This window comes from Myxocyprinus asiaticus, chromosome 27 (assembly GCF_019703515.2).
Source record: "Myxocyprinus asiaticus isolate MX2 ecotype Aquarium Trade chromosome 27, UBuf_Myxa_2, whole genome shotgun sequence".
Lineage (NCBI taxonomy): Eukaryota > Metazoa > Chordata > Actinopteri > Cypriniformes > Catostomidae > Myxocyprinus > Myxocyprinus asiaticus.
In genome coordinates this window covers 37,035,532-37,041,531 of record NC_059370.1, presented here as the reverse complement: position 1 = coordinate 37,041,531, position 6,000 = coordinate 37,035,532, and the positions used below count along the sequence as shown (strand labels likewise).

General features: G+C 36.6%; 1 protein-coding gene across 1 annotated transcript in view; it reads left to right on the top strand.

Moving 5' to 3' along the window:
• Positions 1–4,810: 4,810 nt before the first annotated feature.
• Positions 4,811–6,000, top strand: part of LOC127417577 (fructose-bisphosphate aldolase B-like) — a 204,357-nt gene continuing 203,167 nt past the window's right edge. The window contains exon 1 of the mRNA XM_051657602.1: positions 4,811–4,819. The gene's annotated coding sequence lies outside the window, so the exon portion shown is untranslated. The remainder of the gene's footprint in view (positions 4,820–6,000) is intronic.

Here is a 6,000-nt window from a genome sequence, read left to right as displayed (position 1 = left end):
AAAATTAACATTAGAAGCTCGCAAACCCTTAACAAATCAGTAACACTCACCAATTTATCTTTTTTTTTTTTTTTCTTTTTTTTTTAAACAACTCTGTTAGGTTAGTTGGGACAACATTTGGAAGAATATTGTTATGTAGACTCACGTTTCTTATTATTTGTGACTCAAAAAGAACCGTAAAATGAATAAAATGAAAAGAAGGCCTCAGAAGGAAAATAATTGATTCTTAGACTGAAAGTTGATTTGCACAACTGAAATCACTTTCACAATATTGATACACCAACCTATCAGTGGCAGAGGCAACAAAAATATTTCAAAGGATTAAGAGAGACTTTGCACTATTAAGTTGCTTTGCACTAAAAACACAAACAAAACGTCTGTTGCGCTTGCAGCCAAACTCAATAGTTTTCTTTAGTGAATGCGAGCGCCACGATCAAATGTGACCCTGGAGTACCTGTAGCTCACATCAGAAGCAGGCAGCAGTTTTTTCTTTTAATTTGCTGAAAGAGTGTGAAGCTCAAGGTCTTGTGTGTACTGTTTGAAAGTATGAAGTGAAGGTCACTGCCTGAGACTAGAGAATCTGTAAACTCTGAAATGATACTGAAGGATTTCACCTCAATGCCTCCCGAGAGCAGAACGTAAAGCAGTTATCAACAAATGTTTGAGGCATTGTTTTTACGAGAAAGGATCGGTCACAGTGTCGTCCAACAACCAACTAGTCGATTAGTGACTTCTACTAGCTTTTATTTTTTTAGTTTTTAGAGGTGCTGCTGTAATTAGCCTGATTGTACTTTAGCTCCAACAGTTTGCACAGTACAACCTTTTCAGAAATGTTGCATCTTGAAATTCATCCCCTTTCAAAAATCACTACCACAGCCATACACATTTAGACAAATGTTTTTGGACATTGCATAGTGTCTTTTTGTCTATTTTTTTAGTCTTGTCACAAGCATTGCATTTTTACAATCACAAAATTATACTTTACACTATTTAACCCTTATGTTGTGTTTTAGTCATTCTGACATGGACTACTTTTTTTTCTTAATCCAATTGGAATAGAATTCCATGACTTTGTTCACATATAGTATCTGAAAACACCAAAAAATGGACCATTTTCTTTACATTTTTGGGTTATATTTAACTTTGTTACACTTGTGTTCCCGGTCAAAAATGACCGGCCACTGGAAATGAATGGATTAGACTACAAAATACAGAAATATTAAGTGTTCAGGAGCATCCCAATCCTTTATGTGGATGTTTGTTGGCACAAACAAAGTCTTTGGACATGTGCACACACACTCACACTCACACAATGTAAGTTGAGCTCCCTTTCATGCATCGTCTTTCCATGTACACTCTTTGAAGAATATTTCAAGATCTACTTATCATATTATGTTGTGTTTTGGCTCGTTTGAATCGGGGTAGTCTGCTGTAAATTATAATGCATCATTGTCTATGTTATATGTATGTTTCAGGAAGTAATAAGGAAAAACGAGACAAAAAGCCACTCCTGTTTATAATATTTATGTGTCATTGGGAATTTCATACATTAATACTCACTGCAGTTTGGCCTCTGAGTGAAGCAAATGTGTTAATTGCATTCTACTAATTGAGACCTTTCCAATTATATTTAACACATGGCTATCTAATCCATGTGCCATTCATTCATTTCATATTCAATTAGGAATTCAAAAGCAGATTAGTCATTATTAGTTTACAAAACCAATATTAAAAAACAAATAATTACTTGTTTTTCGTAATTTCAATTTAATGAATAGGAAATTGAAAAAATAGCCACGGGACACTGTGCGTTTTGATTATTTGATTTCACTAATATATGGCTTGAATATTTGATTCGCACATATGGGTGGACCTGAAACGCCTCTTTCTTCTGATTGGTCAACCTGTACCATTGTCTTTCTCAATGCTGTGAGACAGAATAAAAGTTCTCTGCTGTTTAATTGTTCAGATAAATTCATCTCAGTTAAAATTAAATTCTTTACCATTATTCTCCAAAACTCGCCACGTTTATTGCAGCGAAGCTATCACTCTCATCTAGTAGCCAGATTTATCAGACAGCCCTACACATAAACCTGCTGTCTTTGATGTTGCTCCAGTTTAAAAAGGCATGGTTTTAAATGAGATGACAAAAATAACAATACATTCATAAGACTATTGAAGCATATGCCTACATTGTAAAGACATTTGGAAGACAACTTTAAATGCGGGATAAAGTTAGTTTTAGGTTCGATATTCATTAGATATTTGCCTATGGTGCGTAAGGGATCGTCTGAAAACTCCACCCACATCTAAAATGTCACTGGCATCAGAGCAGTCATTTATTTGACCATTGACTTGCATGTTCCATCTAAAAAAAAAACATTCTGAGTGATGGCTGTGCATATGAATGTACAGTATTCACTTATATTATGGAGAAAAAAAATCACTAAAATTAACGAAAACATTATTTTCACAATCCAAAGGTTGTAGTAACTTCCCAGTGGGCAGACTGACTTACTACAGGTGAGCTTTTTACAGTACGTCCTATAATATTAGTATTCGATTATTTTAAAAAGGAATTAACTAAAATTCACCAAAATGTTATTTTCACATTCCAAAGGTTGTAGTAAATTCCCAGTAGATAAACTGACTTACTACAGGTGAGATTTTTACAGCTAGTCAGTCTATCCACTGGGAACCTTTAGAATGTGAAAATAAAATTTTCAAGAATTTTATGATGTTTATCCTAAAATAACCTAATACTGTACTCATATTATTGGATTTACTGTAATACTCTCACCTGTAGTAAATCAGTCTATCTACTTGGAACTTACTACAACCTTTGGAATGTGAAATAACATTTTGGTGAATTTTAGTTTTTTTTCTCTCGAAAATAATCTAATACTGTACTCATTATTGGACTTACTGTAAACATCTCACTTGTAGTAGCTCAGTCTTTTAACTGGCAACCTACTACAACATTTGGAATGTAAAAGTGTACTTTCAAAATTTTATGTTTAACTTGCACATCAACTGAATGAGTGATTGGACACCGCCTGTGTTTAATAGTGAGTGGAATTGCCAGATGGTCCCTTATGTACGCTAAGCAATGAAAGTGCATCGGAGCATTTTCAGTCATAATTCTGCAGCCGTCACACCAACTGACAGTTCTGAGTGCAGTGTTTTATGTCTGTATATTATAGTTACATACCATTTATATTTATATACCATAACAGTGTGTGCGCAATCTTTGCAAACTTGCCGCCGGCAGAGGGCACGGGTACGAGAAACCGAATATAAAAAATGATCGAACCTAAAACTAAATTTACCCCACTCTGGGAGCTTAGGTGTGAGGGACTTGCTCGTTCATGAATGCTCATCTTTCAAAAGCTCAACCAGTGAATTTAAAATCAGCATTTACACATAGCCTTCACATTTGTCCAATAATAAAAGGTACACAAACCTGCTGCGTATACGAGTTGGTAAAGGCTACCCATTCCATTCAAAAACATGGATGTCGGAATGAGCTGAGCTTGAAATTAGTACTCTTCGCTTCCATGTAAATACTTTTTGTCTTATATTAAATATAAAAATATCTTCCAATTTAATTGTTATTATTATTATTTATCATTTGTTATTTACTGTTGTAGCTGTTATAATTCACTGGCATGAATGCTCATCTGTCTTGGATGCACCCTGTGTTAAGTCTGTATATTCCCTGAACCGCATCTTGCTTTGTTCATTGCACTGCAATATGTAAATATTAAAATATACCGATTCTTTCAATACTCTTTGATGATTTCTCATTTCAGAAATGCACAAAACACTGATGTCAATTTAAAATGCTTATTTAAAGCAATCAAACTATAGCTGCCTTAGATTAATTATTAGTACAAATGGCCGACTGTAAGTCCAGCGTGACGGGGTACATGACTTGTAAAATCGTGACGTCTGGTCACTCTAACTGTGATTGGCAGCCGATTCTTCAGTGCAGTGTGGACCACCAGTGCCCAACCGATCAGCTGCACAGCATGGTACCCCTTATAAATGAATAAAACAAGTTGTGTGGTATGACGAAGGATAACTGTGAAAAGACATTTGGCATACAGAGCGAGGGATTAATCTTAATAAACATCTTAATAATGTGCGTGTGTGTCTCATATCAATTGCTTCACGTGGCAATGACTGTGCTAATGCTAAATCGTATGAAGATAAACACTGTCTGCATTCAGTGAACATTTTACGGTTGTGTGTAGGCACAGTGTCTGACTATTTGATGAGAGAGATAGCTCAGCTGCAATGAACGTGGTGAGCAGTGGTGGATTTAGGCATGGGCGACATGGGCAGTTGCCCAGGGCGACATCTTGCGGGGGTCATGGGGGGCGGCACGAGGCACCCACACAGACGGTCAACAACTTTGGGGGCGTGTTGAAGTGGGTTTTTCCCAGAGAAACTGCACTGAGAAAGACGACGGTGCAGGTTGACCAATCAGAAAAGGGGTGTTTCAGGCCCAACTATATGAGCGAATCAAATGTTCAAGCCATATATTAGTGAAATCAAATAATCAAAATACATAGTGTCCTGTGGCTATTTTTCCAATGTCCTATTTTAAACTCGAGCATTAAATCGAAATTACAAAAAAGTCATTATTTGTTTTTTAATATTGGTTTTGTAAACTAATAATGAAATAAGTGGTTTTTTATTTTTCCGATTTTGAATTCCTAATTGAATATGAAATGAACAAATGACACACGGATACTATCTCATCTTTTTTATGGTTTTACCAACTCTGAATATAATTGTTGTTCAGATCAAGCAAGTGGTTATTAATTTATTGTGTAATTATTATTTTTTATATTATTATTATTATTATTCTGCAGGGAGTGCCCCTCAATGGCTCGCTATAAACTCAGTTCAGTTAATCCTTCTATCAATATTTTTTTTTTCTAAATATGTTAAAAAAGGAGTACAAAACCATAATTACTAAAAAAGAAGTTGATAAAAATATATAATGCAATATCTTGTGATAATAAACTCAGCAAAAAAAATGTCAGTGTGTAAATGTGTTAATATTTGTATGAACAAAAAAAGATTCAACAACTAAGACATAAACTGAACAAGTTTCACAGACATGTGACTAACAGAAATGGAATAATGTGTCCCTGAACAAAGGGGGGGTCAAAATAACCGTCAGTATCTGGTGTGGCCACCAGCTGCATTAAGTACTGCAGTGCATCTCCTCCTCATGGACTGCACCAGATTTGCCAGTTCTTGCTGTGAGATGTTACCCTACTCTTCCACCAAGGCACTTGCATGTTCCCGGACATTTCTGGGGGGAATGGCCCTAGCCCTCACCCTCTGATCCATCAGGTCCCAGACGTGCTCAATGGGATTGAGATCCGGGCTTTTCGCTGGCCATGGCAGAACACTGACATTCCTGTCTTGCAGGAAATCCCGCACAGAATAGGGCTGGGACAATTCATCGACGTAATCGACGTCATCGATAACAGAAATACGTCGATTTGCATAACATGTGTTGGCGCGTCGCAATGGAGTAATTAAAATGGCAGCACCCGGTTTAAGTATGGATTCCCCCGAAGAACAAGCTGCAGCTAAAAAAAACTCACCTATGGTCATCTAAAGCGTGGGAGTATTTTAGCCAGTGACCGAACAATGTGGTGCTGTGTAAGCTATGCAAATTGGAAATGGCTTATCACAGCAGTACAACCACCATGAACGAACACTTAAAGTGAAAGCGTCCCGGAGCACTTTGTCAAGACGGCAGCAAGGCAGCACCTAAGTCCTGTTTATTTTGTCCCCACCCCAGCATGACATATTAGTATTACAACACGTGTTTCAGTTAGTAGTAGTCACTTTAAACTGATTTTCGAAATGTTTCCTCATCGCCCCTATGTTAAAAGTAATTTCTGCACCACTGCTAACGTAGGGTGATCATACGTCCTCTTTTTCCCGGACATTTTCGGACCTTAAAAAAGCATC